Genomic DNA, 22567 nt, shown 5'->3' on the forward strand with positions numbered 1-22567 from the left:
AGAGGTTCAGCGTGCACAGGACTTTCCATCGCCGTTAGGGAAACGGCTTCCTGCACTACACTTCCCGGCGTCCTCCACCAACCACGCACGCCGGTGACGGCGCACGGCAGCGACAGCACCAGTCAAAGCCGCTCCTCGCGCCCCGCCGCGGGACGTGCTCGTTGAGAGCGGGCTGATGCAGAAAAGGTTGTAGCCTCACCTACCTTACCTTGCCTTCTGGGAACTCGACCCCGTTAGAGGTTCAGCGTGCACAGGACTTTCCATCGCCGTGAGGGAAACGGCTTCCTGCACTACACTTCCCGGCGTCCTCCACCAACGACGTACGCCGGTGACGGCGCACGGCAGCGACAGCACCAGTCAAAGCCGCTCCTCGCGCCCCGCAGCGCCCGGGCAAAGGGCGGGCCGTCTACGGCCGTCCAAGGCCGACTGAGGCCGGGCTGGGCCACCTCCCCTTGCTGCTGGTTGCTGAGGCCTCACAAGTCTCTCCTGAGAAAGGTTATATTTGATCCTCTTATGCGTATTCGGGGCTGGACACACCTTTACTAATTTGTTTGTCTTTCGTTATTCGTTATATATCAGTAGTCGTGTTTAATCTTTGTTTTGTGCCCACACCGATTGCGTATTAACTGCCCCCGCCAAATTATGGCTACTCGCCTAAGTAAACGTAGGCAATCCATGGTGGGGGGCTCTGTCAGGGGGACATTAGACCATTTTATCACCAGAGCTGCCACTGTGCTAGAGCAAGAAATAGCCATTACAGAGCGCCGTCTGTCTTTGGACCCTATTTATCACAAGCGCTCATCCTTAGGCCGCATTCAGCACGTCCTTTCACCCCCGATCCCTAGTACGGGCCACGACCTTGTACAGGACGCCGGCTCCTCCCCGCAGTTACATGATTTAATAAACATACCGGCTACCTCAAAGATTAATAACACACACACTTCAAATACACAATTAATAACGGACACTTCCTCCGAGGATTTGATTCCAATTCATACTGTAAAAAATAAAACGAGAAAGGCAGTAAGAAACAAACCTATCGCTCCCAAGCCCCCAATTAAAAAATCTTTGCGCCAGAAAAAAGGCAGGAAAGTTGCCCATACTGAGTCTCTTAAAGTTATTTCACAAACCCCGTTGGTTTTCACACCCGCAAAGCCTGCAGAAGCCTGCACACAGCCACTTACATCGCTTTCCTCTAACTCATTGGCCGACATAGAGCATCTCGTAAAATCCTTACTTTTACCTCTGGTGGAGAGGGTCAAAAACATCGCAGCACAGTTAACATCTTTGGAAGCATCAAATGCCCTAATTATTGCATCAAATAGGGAACTGAACTCTCGCCTGTTAAAAAATCTAACCCTCGTTGCTGGGCCTCCTTCACCCATTCAAAAAGCCAACCAGGCAATCCCATCGGTTAGTACGGAGAACACATATGCTCCTATGCCCATAGCAGAGAAAAGAATTACAGGTGAAAGGGACGCCAGAGGTGATCAACCTTATAACCCTGTAGAGCCCCTTTGCAATAACGTCAATTCGCAGCCACCCTCGATTAATAGGACGGGAACGACTTACCACATCGACCTGCCCCCAGAAGCAGCTCCCTATGTAGTGATACTCACCGGTGTCATGGAGCTTGCCCCGGGTAAAATAGAGAGACATCAGGAACTCAAAAATAAGGAAGTACATTGGCTGAGTCAAAACAGGCCACTTCCCGACGATATTAACGGTGAAATACTCCATGTGAGAAGATTGAGATGGTTGGGATCTAGACCTAAGGATATTCAGGAAGACGTCATCATTATTAACTTTAGGGACCGTAGGGCACTACCTCATATAGTGGACTGGTATACCGCGAGAAGGGGCGCGGGTATCTCGACGCACGACTTAAACTTCTTCTACCCCCGCTCCCTCTTGCTAAATCCCTCAAAATCACATTCATTAACCAGGACTCAAACAGAGGCTCACCACTTCACTCTTCCCACCTTCAATCGATTTGCCACTCTTTCCGGTCTGGATGGTTTAGACTGACTCTCAAGTCTTGAGTTTGTGGTCGGTAATTCTCCTAACACGAGTCCCTTGCAGATCATCTTGGACACTGATCATTTTAACCCAAAGATAAACACCACGATCCTCGGTGAGCTTGAGTCGAAGTCAACTCATGCCACCGATTGCCACTCTTCACCCCCTGAATCTGATAGTCCAATTGGCAGCTTAACATCCAACTCCTTTCCAACCCAATTTCCAACGAGGGATATTTCACCTCCATTAATTCTCCCTCCCTCTCAGGAAATCTCTTAGAACATGAATGACACTGTGAACGGTAACACCTGTAAAAAAAAAAACCTCACCGGGAGACAGCCTATTGTCTTGGAATGTGGCAGGTTTACTTGACAAACTGACTGACCCCCTATGGGTTCAAATTGTTTCCCGACACAGTATCATTTGCTTGCAGGAAACCTGGACTATCACTGAACTTCATCTTTCAGGCTACAGGACCTTACATACCCAAGCTTCTCCTAGTCCATATGGCAGAAGTAAGGGGGGGCTCTTGGCCTACATTTCCGTGGAATGCGGATTAAAACCAGCAAATTTTACAGGGACCGAAAACTATCAGATTATTACTCTAACAGGTGGACGCTCTAATAATATCATTTTGGTTAATTTTTATAATAACATCCCAAGTCCCCGTTATGATTTGGTTCTCAATGGGTTAAAGGCTGACCTAATAAAAATAGAGAACCAGCTTAAAACTGATATGCTGATTATTTGGGTGGGCGATTTCAACTGCCCCTTGTGCCCTTTGAGTAACAAAAGCACCTGTGGAATGGACACCGCTAGCGACGATCCCTCTACCCATTTTTTGCACACTAAATTAGGAGACCTCTTAAACGGTCTAACATCTCATTTTAATTTAACCTATGTAAATGAGTTGTGTTTTCCACCAAAGTGCTTTAAACCAACTTACAATGGGAGAGGCTGTCACACCACAATCGAATATACCCGGATATCCTCAAGGTATTCAGGGATTATACTCGATTGGGAGACCCATGACACTGCTATTAGCGACCACTATCCTATTGCGGTGACTTTAAAATTAACCCTGCATGTTAATCCCAACGTAAGGAAGAACCCCTCTTATACCCCGCCACTTAAGCTGGGAACTACCACTGGGCTCTATTTAAAATGGGACAAAGTAGTCCCCTCTGCCTTTCTTAACTCACTGGTCAAGAACACCTACGAGCACATACAGATATGCTTGTCAACAACTGAAAATCCCCAGGCAATCAGCCATTCGTTCTCCATAATCTCGTTGGAGATCAACAGATTACTTGCACGAGCTCCTAGGAAAACTTCATCGTGCAGTCAAGGCTGGTTTGATAGGACTTGCACTAAAGCTCTGAAATCTTTAAAAACTGCCCTAAAATCTAATCCTAGAAATCGGATAGAATTACGGCAAGCCAGACATAATTATCATGCAGTCCGACTGGCCAGGAAAAAACTGCTGAAATCAGAGGCCTGGCAAGCCCTGCAGGATGCCTCCACTAAAAGGGATAATACCGCCTTTTGGAGGGCAGTCAATGCACCTTTCTTGCGATGCTCCCAGCTCCCAAAGATGGACTCAGCCATAACAGCCGAAACCTGGGTTAAACATTTTAGCACTTTATATAATCCATCAGATTCCATAGAACAGATGAGCGCGCGGGAAAGTCACCCTAATCCCCAGACAGAGTCACACATTTCTAGTCTTTTTCCCCTGAACATCTTTTTTGACTGTGGAGAGGTACTCGTGGCACTAAAAGAAAGCCCTTCTGGGAAGGCCCCGGGTCCGGACTGTGTACCAATAGATGTTTTTAAATCACAACCGGACTTGGGGGCTCCTTTGCTTACTAATGTTCTGAATTCCCTGAATGCCACAGGCTTCATTTCTACATGGCCTGAGGCGGTTGTAGTCCCGATTTTTTAAAAAGGCGACAGGAATAATCCCTCTAATTACCGCCCAATCTCATTGCTCGATTCACTAATGAAGGTCGCAGGGAGAATTATTTTAAATAGAATCCATGATTGGATAAACGACCAAGACATCATCTCTAATCTACAATATGGTTTCAGACAAGGCAAATGTACCATCGAGCAAGGCCTGAACTTGACCCTAATAATTGCCAAATACACCCAGGCAAAAAAGGGAAACCTTTTCGTAACCTTTGTAGATTTCAGCTCCGCATTTGACTGCGTTGACCATGAGCTGCTCTGGGAATCTCTTGCAGAGATTGGATTAGAACCTTCCATTCTTGCATTCATTAAAGAGCTTTACAGGGGAGCATCAGCCCGTATTAGATACGGTAGAAGTGGAGAATGCTCTGACAGGTTTTATATTAGGAGAGGTGTAAGACAGGGATGTATATTAGCCCCCTTACTTTTCACCCTCTATATAAATTCCGTCGGCCACTATCTAAACAGAACTTACCACGACTACCCTACTATTAATGGCAAACCTATACCCATACTTCTTTATGCGGATGACGCAGCAATAATGTCACAGACCCGCATAGGGATACAAAGGGCAGTTGATGAATTTACCGATTTTATGTCACGGAGAGGTTTAAATGTTAATGCCTCTAAAACCTTTACCATGTCTTGCGGCCTAGGGATCGGAAAAAAACAATGTTCCATCTTTTTAAAAGGCTGGAAATTGGACAGTACTGACAGGTTTCCATATCTGGGCATTATTTTCGATAAGAGGGGCACCTGGCGGGCTGCTGCCCAAGCTAGGGGCATTGCGTTTTCTAAAGCCATAGGTGCGCTGACCAACTTCTCCAAAAAGCTGGGGGGACGTCCGATTAACCCCTTATTACAGATCTATCGGGCCAAGTGTATTTCGACTGGCACTTATGGATCTGGGATCTGGGGAATCGAACATGCTGATCAAATTCAACGTTCCGAGAACTTATTTTTACGCTACCTCCTGGCCGTCCCACGTGGTACATCAACCTAGGTGGTGCACAATGAACTTGGCCTTACGCATATTGCGGACATCATAAACTCTTCCCCTATCATCTTATGGCACAAAGTCTGGACCAACCAAGAGACACTTTTTAACAGGGAAATTATCACAGATTGTCTTAGACTGAACAAGGTTAATAACATCAAGTGGCTGAATTATGTAAGAAACTTGTCTTCTGACCTAGGGCATCCTGAATTTTTCTCTGAACCCTCAACTCTGAACAAAATATCGAGAGTTACATTAAAACGACTAGTCTTAAGTCATCTGACTAGCCGTCGTTGGTCATCCGAAAAATGTAAGAGCACGGTAGTGGATTACCAACATTCCACTACAACCGAAGGGATTCAGCAATACCTATCCTTAATACCATCACCTTTTACCCGTATGCTCGTGACTCGTTTCCGCACTGATACCTTCTTCAGACTATTAACATTTCCCAATCAAAATTGTTGGTCCAGCGACCTGGAGAAATGCCCTTGTGATGGTTTGTCAACACAATCCAACATTCACTGTATTTTATTCTGTAGGTACTATCAACTGCCAAGGGCTACCCTTTTGAAACCTCTGCTCAAATCATGGGGACTACAATCCTGTAGAGCGGCTTTTTATAAATTAAAAACATTGGACACTCCTTTAATTATGGCCGCTGTCTCCTCTTACTTAAAAGTGATTGTGAGAGTGAGGGCAGCAATGCAGCCTTAGACGATATATGATTCAATGTGTGTTGTGTACCTTCACTCCAAATGACTCTGTGATAGCTGCTAAACAATTGTGATTACCCCCAGTGTACTCTTTTTAATCTTTTTATGACCCTTTGTGGTATTTTACTACTGAATTTTTATTGATTCTCTTTTAAAATCATTTGTGTGTACTTTTATGATATTGTTTTCACATATCGAATAAAGTTTGCAATTGAATTGAATTGAGTCGATGCACAAGTCTACCCTTCACCTCCCTGCCTTCCCTAGAGCCAGAGCGACTCTGACCCAGATGCAAGAATATTACATTTCTGTTCATACTATCTTTGGGTCTTCATCTTCCTATGGGGTGCCCTTGGGCCCCAAGGAGGTGCAAGGAGCCATGACTGAGTCCACAACGGCAGGTTCGCCCTCGGTTCAGCCTTTGGATTTCAAATCCATTTTGACGCTGGTGCACAGCCCTTCGGGATTACCACCTTCGGCTCCCTGGGTCTGATCAACCAACTCTAACAACTGCGCCATCTGCACCACACCATTTCACCTTTCTAACATCAAGACGGCAGCACTTTGACACTAGATCTAGTCCCATTAATACTGGATGGGCAGCAAGCAGCTAAATTAATTATTCAATGTGGCATGGATACCACTAACTCCCTAGACCAGGCTATGGCTTTTTCAGTGGCACTACATCGACGTGCCTGGTTGCGACCTCAAGGTTTTCCGAGGCTGTTCAATTCACCTTGATTGACATGCCCTTTGATGGCGCCCGTCTATTTGGCACCCATGCTGACTCTGTATTACATCGGATTCAGGACAGTCAGACTTAGTTGGTCTGGGGACGCTTTTCTTTCTTTCCATTGAGCCAGTTGCAGATTCTGGATTCCGTTTCATTTTAACAATTCCACTTTCCGGTGGCACCCAGTGAGGTGTTCCTGCCTTCGTGTTATTTTTTCTTCCAAACAGTCAAAGGTGGATTGCAGTTCCCACTCTCCAAACGATTTTATGTTTATTGGCCCTGAGCGTGTTTCAAGGTCGGCTATTGCCCATGGCCTTTACCTGCCTATCTCTTTATTCTTCAGCCCTCAGCAGTGGTTAATTTGTCAAATAAAAAGTGCCGGGGCTCTCCTCAGGAGGCATCGCTAACAGGAGAAATGTGCTGGGGCAAACTTCCTCATGACTAGAGCCCCGGCACTTATTATTCTGGAGAGTACTTGGCCTAATGGCTACAGCTGATGATTTCGGAGCTGGGGAACCAGGTTCGAGTCTTGGCGTGGCTCAACATCCTGTGATTCTGTGTAAAATCACCTGCCTTCCAAATGAGTGTACCCTAAACTGGTGCTGTGAGCACCGGTGCTGAGGATTAGGTGCCGGTGCTGAGCACTGGATAGCACCTGCTCAAATTAAGCACTGGCCCTCAGCATATACTCCCTGTTCTGTGAGATGGCTATTTAATTTTTTTATTGAGGATTTTTCACCCTTGCTCCTCTTTCTTTTCTTGAGTGGTTCATCAGGAAATCGGTTCCTATTTTTGACTGCTCTTTTCTTGACAATTTTCTCTTTTCCCTACACAAAACATACTTGTGTCTAGCCCATTCAGGGTTAGTTGTACAAGTCCTTCTTTGAATTCGTACTCTCTTCTGAGAGTTACTTCCTCTTGTTGAGTCCTCACTTGAAGGCTTTTTGCGAGCTCCATATGTGTTATTCTGCAGGAATTTTCTTCTGATAGATTTATAACTCCTGCACTCCTGTAAAGATGCTGTTTCCTGGACTCTGTACTTGTATTCTTGAATGTTCTGCAACTCTTTTGAGTTCACTTTTTCATGCATGCTATTGTTTGCACTTTGCTTCTTAGGTATTCTGTTCTTGTTTGATGATGTGCCATCTATTCTCCGATTCCCCAGCCAGGTCCTCCTCTGTCTGACTTACTATCGGATGTTTCGGGGGCATTCTTACACTAATCTTCCTGGTATTAGCATTTTATAGTAAAGTTCGGCCTAGTTTTTTTAATGTCTTTGTACATTTATGTCTTTGTACATATATATATTTATGTCTTTGTACATATATATATATATATATATATATTTATACTTAAGTCTCTGTATATATATATATATCAACCATCAACCAGCCAAAAAGAATATACGCGGCACTCAAGGAGGGTGATGTATTGAACTCAATTTATTAATGACCACATACTGCCAAAAACACACCACCACCATGGTGTATTGCTGCTCCTAGGTGAGGGAAATGAAGTTTAAGTATAAGTACAGATTAATACATTTCAAATATTTACACCAGTATTAATACACTCCAGAAAGAATGGCTACATTTGGCCCCAATGATCAAGTTGTGTGCAAACGATGCAGCTTTCCAGTAGCAATTGTTTTATTTTTACTCCTGGCAGTGTCCTAGTGTACTATTGTATTGTCAACATTTATTTGACATGTTGGTTGTTATAGTTGGGATGCTACAGGGAGATAAATCACAACTCTCTCCAGAGATTCGTTGCCTAGCGTGTCCGGGGTTGGTCCTGGCCAAGTGACAGGTGGCAATGGTTTGGATGCAGAAGAGACTGACCACAAGTGAAAAATGGCTAAAGGACGTGACATTCCTCTTCAAATCCTCTGTTTAAATAGGTGCTTGCAAGGTTTGCAACACATGTTTTCACCTTCACACTTCATCATGCCTCAGAGGGACCTTAATCTGGTATTAGCTTTTCTGAGGCGCTCTCTCTTTGAGCCATTGCACAGTTATCTTACGCTCCTTACCATCAAGACGGCCTTATTCGTAGCAATAACATCTGCCCAGAGGCATCACCCTGCCTACCTTTTACACTCCGTCACATCTTTCTAAGGAAGAGGAGTGACTTCAGTGACTCGACACAAAAAGAGGAATGTCATCTTAACTTGACCACACAAACGTGTTCCAGGTGGATGACTAACTCTTCATTGGGTATGTTGAAGCAAAGAAGAGAAAGACCGTGCAGTAACAGACCATCTCCTGATGGATCGTGCTGTGCATTAACCCCTTCAGTGCCCATGACGAGATAGTCTCGTCATGGAGCGCGGTTGCGCTGTGCCCATGATGAGACTATCTCGTCATGAACCCCGCCCGCTAATGAAACGCCCGGCACAGGGCGTGGAAAGGGCGGGGCACTGAAGAGGTTAAGATCTGCTACGCATCGGCCAAGACGCAACTCCCTGAGGGTTTGCATGTTCATTCCACCAGAGCTAAGGCTGCAACCACTGCACTAGCATGCAGAGTTACGGTTCTGGATATCTGCGAGGCTGCAATGTGGGCTTCAGTACATATGTTCTCAAACTATTTCTGCCTGGACAGTCGGATCTGTCGGGACGGACACTTTGCTCGTTTTTTCCTGCAGGACTTTCTAGTGTGAAATAGTTATGCAGACCCACTCCGGGAAGGTAGTGCTTAGGGATCTATTCTAAGGTAAGGAATCTGTGGCTAGATGTCTCTCTCAGGTGAACAAGCTACCTACGTTCGGTATTGCCTTATCTGGTAGAGACTCTATCTGGCTGCGGATTCCTTACTGACCCACCCATCCTCCCATTTGCAAATGGATTTCTAGGGACAGGGTTTTCCCCTTTAGGGACCTTAGTGTTCCACCTCAGTGGTCAGCTCCAATATAGGCACCGCACACGTAATTTCTAGCACCGACAATGCTACATGGAGCTGAACTGCACAACCTACCCATGCACAGCAGTATTGCGCACACACATTTCTGGATCCAGTCTGATGCCTCAGAATAATTCTAAGGTAAAGAATCTGCATCTAGATGGTGTCTCTACCAGATAAGGCATTACCAAAGTTAAGTAACTCGTTCTCCACTAAACAACATGGTAAGTTGCCACCGCCACTCTACATCCAAACCCAAGACTGGGACAGTATACCATTGTTAGTCAAATCAGGGCAAACTTGTTGCACCACTGCAGGTCACAAGACAGGTCCAGGACCTCACTCGTGTCAAGGGACATGCCTAGGCTTTTATGCATTCTATTTTAGCCAAATCAAAAACTATGATTTCAGATACTCGTAGTGAGGCCCTAAGAGCAGGGTAACATGGCTGTATGTGCACCATGCTGGTGACATTTATTCATGGTCATTGTGAATTGATCATTAATGTTGGGCTTTAACCCTTGGGACTGTATATGATGCAGAAGTAAAATGTGACTGAGGAGTTTCACTTATTGACAGATGAAAACCTCTGGGATTTCAATGTTGATATTATAGAAATGGATGCTGTCCTTATTTATTCATCCCATCTTGGTCGAGCATCTTCATTTCTTCTGGTACAACAAAAAAACTGTGCCCAAGAAAGATTGAGGCCTTTGCTCTACTTCTTTAGACTTGCACCCTCTCAACTCCTTCCCCTGGAAGGAAAAAATCAAGATGCTTACACTGACACGAGTCTTGGCTGCTCGCAACCGTGAAGATTGAATGATGGCGTAAGACCTACAGGACACTTATTTCTTTATACCTGTCCTCCAGCCCCATCAGCACTACTACATCGTAGTGGGTTTTTACAAATGTGATGGCAGTTGTAGGAGCACTCTTTTGGAGGTCAGGGGCCCCAGTCTTTTCCTACCTCGATGACTGGCTTTTGAAGGCAGGCTAGCCCCAGGCAGTCATCAACCATCTCCAGGCTATGGCAAACCTCCTATCATCTTTGGGGTTCACTATCAATGTGCCAAAGCCAGATCTGACTTCTTCTTTGATGCTACCCTTCATCGGAGCAACTCTGGACATGGTTCGGTTTACGCCTTTCTCCTGGCTATAATCAGGCTGTGATCCTGATCTTTCAGCCTCTGTCCTAGATTTTAGTGAAGTCAACTCTGAGGCTGCTATGACTGATGGTCTCCTGAATCCTGCTGGTCAAGTATGCCAGGCGGCATATGCAGGCTCCTCAGTGGGATCTGAAGTCCCAGTGAGCTCAACATTAAGGGGACCTCTACGACTAATGTCCACATCTTGGAGACTGGAAAAGATCTGCAATGTTGGTTACTGGACTGCGACTAGGTCAGCAGCAGACCCCTCTCCCTGCCCCATTAAGAGTGACTGTGCCTTCTTGGTCGGGACAGCCATCTGGTAGAGGTGGATATCAGAGGTCTCTGGTGGAGGTCTGGCTCTATATCAACCTCTTCTAGATTAAGACAATCTGCTAGGTATTGAGAGCCTTCCTTCCATCCATCAAAGGGAGGCTGATGCAGGTGCTTACAGACAACATTACCACCATGTGGTTTTGCAACAAGCAGGGCGGTTTGGGGTCCTTGACCCTGTGCCACAAGGTTTTAAGCCTATGGAAAAGACTAGACCATCAAGAGATTTTCCTAGTAGCAAACCACTTGGCAGGATATTTAAATGCCAAGGCGGACAAGCGCAACTGTCAGCGCCTTGCAGATCCTTTACACCGGTTACACCCAGACATGATGCAAGGTCTCTTCCACGAATGGGGAGAACCTTGGTTGGACCTATTCGCCATCGCCAAGAATGTGCAATGTCAGCAGTTCCGCACACTGGAAGTTGTCTCTCACTAGGAGACGCAATCCACCTAGAGCAGAGGTTCTCAAACAAGGGAGTGCCCCGTCCCCGGGGAGCCTCATGTGATCCCGGAGGGGAGGGGGGGGGCAGGCTGTGGCCATAAGAAGCATTATGCTGACAGCAGTGCTTTATTTTCAGCACGAGAAGAAAAAGGACAGCAGTAAGCCTCTCTGTAATGGGCCATCACTAACATCTTTTGCCATTTATATCTGACTGGGAGAAGGTATCAAAAGGGAATGGACTCCAAATATTCTTCTACACCCCCACCCCCATTTCTAATAATCACACTGTGGATACTTTTACACGTTAGTAAGGTCTGCTGACCAAAATAGTATGTTTGGCAATCATGTATTTGGTTGCATTTCTTTTTAACAACACATTTTATTGTATCAACAGCAATAGTCACTAAATTGCTCACAAGACATTTGCAGCAATACATATTCAATAGGGTGACATCCAGTCTATCAATATCCATTATAGTAGTGCAAGATTTACAGAATAATATAATTAAATACAGCGAGCCTATAAACATTGGCTCATAACAGTTTAACGTATTGTGCCATGTCCAATTCATCAATCCAAAGACATACCCCGTCCAGAAAGATCGTATATAGCCGAGCCCATTTTTTTAATTCTGCTAGTAAAGAACCTCGGTTTCTGCCGGCTGCGTGGCCGGTGGCTCCAGATCAAGACCTCTGTAAACCACCCATCTTTTCCAAATTTTAAAGTGTTTCTGCAGGCAACCCCTAGCCTCAATTAATTAGTTGCTCCTGGCTTATACAGAAATCAAGACCTGCCTTCCAAGCCCCCAGCCTGGGTGGATCACAGGCCTTCCATGCCTTAGCTATATCCCTTTTTGCCAAAGTGAAAGCCAAGAACAGCAGATGGCGTTTATAGCTGTTCCCGCCTATCTCTTCCGTGACATGTAGTATGACAAGTTTTGGCGACATGGGGATGTCCCATCCCAACACCTCTGAGAGGCAGGTCGTGATTCCCCTCCAGAATTTTGTGAGCGCAGTGCAATGCCAGATCATGTGTACAAAAGTACGCTCCGCGCTATTACAGTGCAAGCAAGTGGGGGAGGATATCAGCCCCTCTCTATAAGACTTATGCCTTGTAAAATACACATGATGCAGACATTTAAACTTATTTGGTTGCAGTTTTAAAACAGTAAGAGAACTTTACTGCAATGTTTAAAAATGTCTCGTTTTTAAAGTCAAGAAATATTTAAACATTGTCAATTTAATGTAATAATTGTGAAAAATTCTTAGGGGGGGGCCCGATTAATTTTATTTTTCACTGGGGGGTGCAGCAGTAAAAAGTTTGAATACCACTTTCTTAGAGTGAAACTTTGGACTCCTGTATGCCTACCACTCCTGCCCTGAGTTCTGAAGAAGATCAGGAACGACTGGTCCCAAGTCATCCTAGTAACCCCGTATTGGACACAGAGAGTATGGTTTCCAAATTCCTGGGCATGAGCATCTGGAAGGACCTGCTGTCATAACATCAAGGAAGGGTTCTGCACCCGGTCCTTCACAATCTTCACCTTCTTGCATGGAGATTATGTAGCAACAGCGGAACTCCTTCGACCGTCCTCCAGAGGTGGTTGATGTAATCTTGGCAGCCAGATGTTCCTCCACAAAAATTGTATATGCCTGTTGTTGGGACAATTTTGTGGTTTGATGTGCCCCACGCCAGGTTGACACCTTCCAGTCCAAGTTATCTGACATTCTGTTTGCTTTTTTTCTTGCCCAGTAGGGCTTTGTTAACAGTTAAGGGATAATTTTCAGCTCTTTCATCCTTTTGACCATTGCCGGACCCGCCCTCATTGTTTAAAACACTGGTTGTGATGCATTTTTTAAAAGTCTTGTTTCTGCCGTCTCCTTTAGTCATGCCTCTGTGGGACCTTAAATTGGTCCTCACGTGTTTGATGTGCGTGCAGTAGAAAGCTAGCTTTCTATGTAGTGTACCAAAATGAGGTACACTATGCAGAAAGTCCAGACGACTGTTATTGCTTTACAAGCGCTTGCGTTAACAATCCCAAAGTGCTTGATTTGTTGTTTGTGGTTTAGCAGTTTAGGCTTATCAGAGGGTGAAGTGTTGAACATTTGTTGAGCCAATAAATGAGACACACTCCCAATAAGACATCCAAGACCAATTCAGAAAATAACACAAGATTTTATATAATCTTTAGACACCAGATCTTCGGGACCAGGTAAGTACTTTAGTTTGTTACCGTTTTTACACAGTAAAATAGTTGAATAGCAAAGCTGTGAGAGTTTAGGCATGAGCCTCGAACATAATGTTATCCTACGGAAGGAAAAGACATGCATTGCATACAGGTATTTGCAAACATTTGTAGAGGGTACCCTTTAGAACGTGAGGTGCTTGTGGGCCAAGGTTCAAAGTACCACCAGCAGTTCTAGTTTACCTGCCCTGGTATGTCTGGGTGCAGTGGTGCTGGTTGCGATGGTAGCCTCGAGCGCGGTCAGCTTTAAAGTTTAAAGGGACTTGTCTAAACACAGAGCCTGCAAAGGGAGACTTGGGACAAGTCCAGCAGAACCCAAAGGGAAACTCAGCTTGTGGGGACTCCTAGGCCTTGAGGACACAGGCAGAAGATGTGTACTCAGGCTGCAGGGCTCGGGTGCAGAAGTGCTGACTGGTGGGCCACTTCAGCGTTGAAGGCTCTCACAGTTCTTGGTATACCTGCAGAAAAGGAAAAAGAAACACAACATAGCTAACTATAACTGCTGAATTTCTCTGGTTTTATATGAGTGAAATCTGACCCTAGCAAGGATGAGAATTTAAGGCACCTTGACAGATTGAAGTGTTCACGTAGAATGTTTGCACCTGAGCAGAATAGCTGAAGGTTTTGATTTTAAAAACTATGGGAGGAATTTTAGAAGCTATGCAAAACGAATTGGTGACAGTGAGAGAGAAAAATAAAAGTCTTAACGTAAGAATTAGTAGCTTCAAGAAGAGAAACCTCAGACCTAGCCTTAAAAATGAATGGACAAATGTTGGGAACTAGCTTTAGACCTCAAACATCGGAGGCAGAAAACCCTAATGCAACATCTAACCCAGCATCCAGGGCCACCACCCAAGTTATTCGCATATTATGTCCTCTAATACCCCTAGCTCCCATTGAGTTCTTTAGTGGAGACCCTCAGTAGGTCCAAATTCTTTTAACACAATGTTCTCTTCATTTTATGTCATCCATCGAGTTTCCAAGACACCCAATTTTGAGACAACTTTATTTTATCCTATCTAAGCGGCAGTGCAACGTTTTGGTCGTTGCCGTTAATTTCAAGAGATGACCCATTTTTGTACAACTTCGAAGAATTAAAAAAATAATTCCTTCGAATTTTCAACAGGAGAAAAGCATGACAAGCCACTGATAATGAGTTACTGGAGTTAAAACAGGGAAACCCAGACTTGGTTGTCTACTTGGCACAGTTTAATAAATTGGCGGTGGAGACAGTTTAAAGTGAAACAAATTTTGGACTTAAAAGAAGTGAAAGGTCATCTGAGTACACATGGATTGGCTCTATATCTATTGCAAAGAATGCTGTTGATAACCTTCCGCCCTGCTAGGAATTGCATGTGATCTAACTGTATTGGAAACTGGGGGCTTACTGTCATAATTGTGATTGTCTGTGGTCTTCTGAGCAAAATGTCAATAAAAAGAATTAAAAAAAAAAAGAAGTGAAAGGTCAATTATATTATCTGATCGATTGGAAGGGCTATGGTCCAGAGGAAAGATCCTGGGAGTTGCATACTGATGTACATGCCCCTTGGTTGACCAAAGCCTTTCATCAAAAGTTCCCAACCAAACTTCGACCGGGAGTAACCTCCGTGCAATGGGGTGCTGTCAGGATCCCACATAGTTCACCAAGTCCAAAACAAAAACAGTGAATGTTATCATTTTAAAAGAATGGTTCCAGCCAAAAGTAAAGATTAGGTCCTATAGCTGGAGAGTGAATTGGCATCTGAGAGACTCAAAGATAGCCGTCACTGTGCCTTTTCTCTGGCACTGCTCTAGTGTTGCAAACCTTTAGCCATGAATAGAATGTGTAGCGCATGCTTCTTCTAAACTGCGCACTTCACTGAGGGAAATTCCCCCGTGAGCAGCCCTTACCTTAAGTGTCCGTTGTGAAAGTTTTTCAGGGTAGTGGCCTTGTGTTTAGGTGGTGTTATAGTTTTCCGTGGTATTCCAGTTTTGACAAGCACTCCTTGGTCCAATAGAAAAGACAAGTAGTGTCTCAACTGGGAGCCCGACGTTTTAAAAGGAAAGTCATTGGTAGTGTTTCTGCTATGAGGTAGTCTCCAGAGAGCAAGTAGTGTCCCCGCTACGAGTTTTTGAGTAAACATATTTTTGGGAATTTGGGCTACTGTAGAGCAGTGTCTCTCCGCAGCACTTGCTCATGGTACGCCCAAACCAGTAAGAACACTCCAAGTCTTCTCTGTTAATTTAATTTCGAGACTAGCATTTTGTGATAGAATAATATCACTATTTAAAATAACAATGACAAAAAAATTCAAAACAACAGTCTAGCAACCTGTGGCGGAAAAGACTGAAGAAAGAGATAAATAACAAGAACGAAAGACACTTAACCTGAGCCTATAATCTAGCATTTTAGCATTAATCTTCAAAGAAATATCGCAGAAGATTCTCTGAGGACACGCAAGTATTTTCTGTTGAGAAAAGGAATTAAATATATGAATTAATTATTTTGAAAGACTTACATGAGATAAAAAGGTTAATTGAGATGTAAATCAGATAGTGAACTGTGAACACAACTGCTACTATTACAAGAAAGCAGAAACTGTCTGACACAAGTTTGCATACAATAGAAGAGAAGCTAACGCTGTAGTCATAAGGAGTATGTAATGTTTTAGGGATAAATAGATGCAGTTTACATACATATTAAAGTCATTAGGAGATTAAAAGATGAAGTTACTAGCTTGTGCACATGTTTACAGTTTCAAGACTCACCTCACAAGAACAAATCAACATATGCAATTAGAAGGAAGAGCAGACCCAACCAGAGTGAGAGTAGAAATCCAAAGACCGGACAAGGCAGTCTCTTCTTTCTCTACCCATCCCCTTATATATATCTCTCATTGGGACCAATCATCATTCTGCTCCCATGCAAGTCAAAAGTAAGAATTTATGTTACCTTGACAGACATCTACTAGGCGGCTATGTGGGTGTTCCATATGTGCACGAAGCACTATCTGGACAGCCAGGTTCAATGAGAAGGGCATTTATTTTCCGCTCAGTCCTACAGGACTTCTTGGATGAAGCCATTCCAGAGACCCACCTCCTAATAGGTACTGATCTGGTATCTATTGAAAAGGTGAGGAATCTGTGGTTAGAAGTCTCTATCAGAAGAGGAAAGTGAGGTGAGGAATCTTAAGTTAGATAGAGTCTCTACCAGAAAGAGCTTCATTTGTTCTTTTTGAACTTAAACACTCACAAGAAAATATTCATATCCGCATATCTCACCTAGACAAAGTTATTATGGGATGGTTATCCAATACTGCCTGTTGGCAACATAGGGCTGTCACCATTGTTTTGAACATAAGGATGTTTGTTTCAAAAGTTCACCATTTGGCATGAACAATAAAAAAAAATATGTATATGTATTACTCCCCCTTCTCAATTGAAATGCTCACCAAAACTAAGAAATGTGTTACTGTAGCAATATGCTCATGCACAACTCAAACCCTGTTCACCCCAAAAACCCAAATGTTATGATTGATGTTGAGGTCTGCAGTTTCAATAATGTTAGTGCGATCGATCCTACATGTATTGGCATCCAACATATTTTGATTGATTTTTATGTTAGTTTTGTTTCTTTTGTTTAAGAGGTATACAGAGCAAAGCCATTATCCCTGATGAAGTTCCTCCCATGTATTTCTTTTTTTATTTAATTTAGCCTGAATGGAATTTTACTTGATCAGGATTTTGATTTTAATTGTTTATGAAAAATACCTGTTTCTTTTCTGAAAACCAGTGGTGACCCTGAATGTTCTTCTTTGACTTTTTGATAATGCCTAAATGGCACCACTTCTGAAAGTCCTATAACTTCAAGCCTTGCAATGCAAAATGGGCCACAAAACTTGGTAATGGCATGACCTGATGGCTTTCAGAAGGGCACTGGATGCCGGGTTGGATCGACAACCTTTCTTTGGGCAGGGAGAGGGTGGTAGGAGAGAGATATGATGCTTATATTTAAGTCCTGGACAAAGACATTTAAAAAAGAGTTGGTTGCAGGACTCAAAGGTCCTTTTTTAGGTCTCGCCTACGCAGCATGCATGTGCTGCATAGGAGGAGACCTTTAGCCATCGGTCCCCTTTTTCACCCACAACCGTGCACGCGTTCCATTGCCTTCAATGGCAATGCGTGCACGTGTGGAGATTCACTTGCGGGAGCGAGCACCACCATATGGTAGCAATTATCGCTCCCGCAAGTGAATCGCGCAGGCCCCACTCCGCCCCCCTGCTGCCGCGCGAGGTGCGCGCGCACCTCCCCCTGCTGCCGTGCGAGCTTGTTTTCATTAGGGACGAGATTAACTTTCCATTGTTTACAGAGTATCTCCGCCGGTTGACAACCCTGCTGCTGTTCACATACACTCCAGGCATTTAAGCGCGTGCTCACTTCCCATCCTCCCTGACGAAGAGCCGGTTCCCGCACTCCCTGGCTTACTCTGCTGTTTTCATGACACACATGCCTGCTCTCCATACTTCCGCTTCAGAAACTGTTTTCAGAAGTCTTTCTTGTGAGTAAGGATATGCTGTCGACGACAGCATGCGAGTGCACAATAATGAACACTAATCATCGGCACAATAACTGCGTGAAATCCTTATGGTGATAACCATACGCATAGCATTATAAGCCATTCATCACATATACATGCCTCTCCCCAAAACATTAAAGTAAATGCGCACATTGTATGCCCCGTACCTTACATGAAATGTTTACTACACAACAGATAAAACCATGCTACAGTAAATGGGTTACTAATCTGTGAACTACATAGCTACTTAAGTATCGGGTCTGGGAAAAAGCATGGCTGTTAAAGTTGTAATGAGGTTCTTCTTACTTGGAAAACGATTTTAAGAATCTATTTGCATCGGAAATCCACTGCATGCACTGGATGGCACTCCAAACCCCGAAGAGCACTGCGGGCAAACTGAACAAGCATTGGCATAGCCAATAGGTCTCGCTTTTGGGATCTTATAAGTGTTTAGTTATCCAGCACAATATCCTTGGTGCAACAACATCAACTGTTGCATGGTTAAACACTAATAAGGTCCCAAAGGAGAAACCTATTGGCTATGCCAATGCTTGTTGAATTAGTAACTGGTCTGATTTGTGTCTTGGTGTTTTTGTTGGTCCGTGTAGTTTGTCTTATTTGAATTTGTGGACAAAAGTGGTGGTGGACGTTTTTAATATGTGGAGTAAAGAGTGTTTAGTGAGGATGCACCCGCAGGGTGTGGAGTGATAGTATGCTCCATTGTGATGCCACTTAAACAATAAAAGTGCACCGTAGTCTTGCGAAGGGGCAAAGTCAGATACAGCAGATACCGAGCCTCTGTCTGTTTGTGAAGTGCTCCAGGGTCACAGGCACAGTACCACGCCACTTAACTCAGTGCTGCTCTCAACCAAGAGGTTGCCTTCCTCTGTGCATGTTGGACCAGTGCTCTGGTAAAATACAGTGCACCCTGCCCCATGCGTAGTTTAGGGCCTAGCCTCGGGGTGAGTTACATGTTTTAACAAGCATTGGCATAGCCAATAGGTCTCGCATTTGGGACCTTATAAGTGTTTAGCCATGCAACAGTTGGTGTTGTTGCACCAAGGATATTCTGCTGCATAACTAAATATTTATACGGTCCAAAAAGCGAGACCTATTGGCTATGCCAATACTTGTTTTAAAAGGCTTTTTGCCTTATTTAAGATACAGCACTGATGCCATGAAGATTTGTGCAGTGAGGTAGTTCAGAACATGGAAATAGCTCCAGGCATATCAGAAAACCTTTCCACTACAGTAACTGTATAGGGAGATGTACTGCACTTGTTCAAAGATCCACCCTATAGACCGGTCATTTGGAAAACATTCTTCCAAATCCAACAGAAGACTATTTGGAATAACTGAAATGTAACATAGAAATACATTTTCAGAAACTGAACTCAACATCCTTTCAGAGGAGGTCATCAAAGAATATGTCAGTTTATATAGGATACTGGTGGCCAGTGCCACAGTAAGAACTAGAAACAATGAAGTAAGCACAGCAAAATTAAATTGAGTAGATGGCGTTGCCATGGAAACCTGTGATGTAGAGGGTTGTAAATGGAGATGGGAAGGGCAGGAACCTGTGCATGATCTGAGGGATATAAATATCACTCAATAGAGGCTGGGATAGGACAAACATAATGAGTCAGTGTAAAACAGTCAAGATATACATATTCTCAGGCTCAGCATGACACTGTTTCAGAGGTAAGGATGGCTTCTGCGAATGAAGGTCTTACAGGAAAGTATTGTGATGGCTTTGGAAAGTAGTGACTTGTGGCTGGATTATTTAAATGCTGCTTACTGTGAGAGGTGTAGGTCCATTGAAATTGTTGAAAATAAGGAAAGCAGTTCCAAATTTCTAGTCTTGGTTATGAAGGTGTGTTGGACCTGGCCCTTTTTGAAGGTTATTCCCAAACTTTTTGCCTTCCTCCGCCTATTTTTCTGACCACCTTTTTGTTGGCTTTAGGACTCTGGGCACTTTACCTCTGGTAATCAGTGCTAAAGTGCATGTGCTCTCTCCTCTAAAACATAGTATGATTGTTTTACACCTGTTTTGCATATTTAATTTAGTGTAAGTCCCTGGTAGTGAAAAATAGCCTTTTTTGTTTCTCACTGCTATGAGGCTTACTGCTCTCATAGGCTAGCATTAGGAATTCCCTTATATTCTTTTAAGTGGTAATTCTTGATCAGAAAGGAGTAGTGTTGCCATGTTTGTTATGTTTAGAATGGTAGTGATAAATCCTGCTTACTGGTATAGTTTGATTTTACATCACTATTTTAGAAATTATTTTTTTTAGAAAGTGGGCATTTTTCTGTGCTTATGACTCTTTGTGCTTTGCAGCCTGACTCCAATCCACGTCTAGGCCTGTGTGACAGCTACACTTTGTGCATACTTTCCATACAGCCATCACACAGGAAGGGTTGGGTGTGGCAGTATTACATCTGCATTCATGTGCTTACTGATGGCCTTCCTGGGCTTCGAGAGGGCGTTCAGACTTTACACTTGTATAGGCTTTGCCCTGCACTCACACAAAAGGCTGGTGTATCCCCCTACTAATGTACCATGAAAGGGCTGTCATGTGCAAAAGTGAGTGCATGGTCTGTGGGGATGTATGAACATATGTGAGTAAATAGGATATACGTGTATTGGTGATTGAGAGCATGTGTGGCATGTACACATGGCATAGGACATTCCATTCGCCGTATGCGGCACAGTTAAATTTAAAACATAAACATACAAAACATACAACCATTTTTTTTTTAAATGGGAGAAATTTAAAGTGCAGAAAACTCTTTTGCAAAAATTTTAATAATAAGGAACATTTTTATGCACTTGATGGAACATTGTTTTGCACTTTGCGAAATACAGCATTTTCTTTTAAATGGTAGGAATGTAGTTATAAATATGGCAGCGTGTCCACCAGCCACTGGGAGCAAGATGTGCTGTGTGTAAGTGCACGAGTGGCCCAGGGGGGACCCGCACTCACCGTCTGCTCAGAGGGTGTTATGCAGCGTCCCCCGTGGGGCCCACCGGGCGCACCTTTGCCTAGTTTAATCTCACTGCCCCCAGGCTATAGCAACATTGGACCTTGCTCCATCCGCAGTATTGTGGGTCGCGGGCCGGTTATAGCGCCCTAAGTGATTTGCCCGAGTGGCCTTGGCTCTCTCCACCATGACCCGCAGGGTCTCGATGCTCCCAGCCTGATCTTTCTTGGGCAAGGTGCAACCCTCGTGTGGCAGAGGGGGCTTCCGACGTATGCCGCACCTGCGGCCAGGCGGGCCCGATCCCGCTGTAGGCACACCGAGCGCCCTCTCCTGCAGAAGCTGCGGAGCCCCCCCGATCACACCGGCTACACAGCTGTGCTGACTCACCTTCTGGGGCCTCAACATCGTTCCCCACATCTTTGGGCTCTCCTCGGCCACCTGATGGATCCTGAGGCGGCCACTGCGTCAGTAGGCCTGGACCCGCGTTGAGCTACAGTCGGCACTGCACTCAGTTCGCGGCCAATGTTTGGCACATCCACTCTCCAGCCGCTCGTCGATACCGCCTGGTGTCCGGGAAAGTTTAGTCATTCCGCTTGAGGCAGGATTTAAGGCAGATCATTGATTTTATGGCGTGGGTGAGTGGGGCCTCATTAGAGTTCATCCGCCATGTTGGCTATCCTAGCCTCATCCCCCCCCCCCCCCCCAAAAAAAAATATTTCTGATAGTGATTTCTAACTGTAGATTCCTCACCTTGTGATTATCCCCAGGCGTCAGACTGGATCTGAAAACTTTTGTTGCAATTCCCTTGTGCATCAGTAGGTGGCGCCGATCAGTTTCGCGAAGGACCCGCCTAGCCCCAGATGTGATATCGGTGTCCCTATATATACACACCACCTCTGTGGGCTATCATCAGTTCATTTCATCCGCACCTGTCAACGTGGATCCGGAGCATCCATAACCATCAAGACAATTTTCCTCAAGCCATAACATCGGCCAGGCGAGTGATTTACAAGCATTGTCCGTGGTACCATTGTATACTTCGTTCTTTCCAGACAAACTGATACTCCGGACAAAAGTAACATTCGTGCCCAAGGTAGTCATGTCCTTTCAGATAAGGCAATCCAGCACCTTGCTGGCTTTCTATGCATCGCCTCATATCTCCAAAGAAGCAGACCATCTCCATTGTCTTGACCCAAAAAGAGCCCTTGGATTCTGTGTTGATTGTTGATGGGAATATCAACAGGATGATACATTTTCATCCATTTCTCTGACGTTAAAAATGGAAAAGTGGTGCAGAAGAGAACCATCTCCTGATGGATTGTCCTCATCTGCTATGTGCTGACCAAAGAGCAATCCCCTAAAGGGTTACATACCCATTCCACTAGAGCAAAGGCTGCTTTCACTGCACTGGTGCATGGTGTGCCAGTCTGTGACATCTGCCTGGCTGCTAAATGGGGTTATGTTCATACGTTCACTAAGCATTACTGGATGGATAGACAGGTCCAGCAGGAGGGGCATTTTGC

The 22567-nt window shown here is 44.5% G+C and overlaps 1 protein-coding gene and 1 long non-coding RNA gene across 6 annotated transcripts in view; one reads left to right on the plus strand and one right to left on the minus strand.

The window, feature by feature from the left end:
* WDPCP (WD repeat containing planar cell polarity effector) overlaps positions 1 to 22567 on the plus strand; it is a 2309940-nt gene that overhangs the window by 2147206 nt on the left and 140167 nt on the right. The gene's annotated exons all lie outside the window — the stretch shown is intronic.
* The window catches only part of LOC146821559 (uncharacterized), a 451662-nt gene continuing 442987 nt past the window's right edge, over positions 13893 to 22567 (minus strand). Inside the window, exon 3 of the long non-coding RNA XR_014963186.1 lies at positions 13893 to 13965. This is a non-coding gene — a long non-coding RNA (uncharacterized LOC146821559). The remainder of the gene's footprint in view (positions 13966 to 22567) is intronic.

Source organism: Triturus cristatus, chromosome 6 (assembly GCF_964204655.1).
Source record: "Triturus cristatus chromosome 6, aTriCri1.1, whole genome shotgun sequence".
Lineage (NCBI taxonomy): Eukaryota > Metazoa > Chordata > Amphibia > Caudata > Salamandridae > Triturus > Triturus cristatus.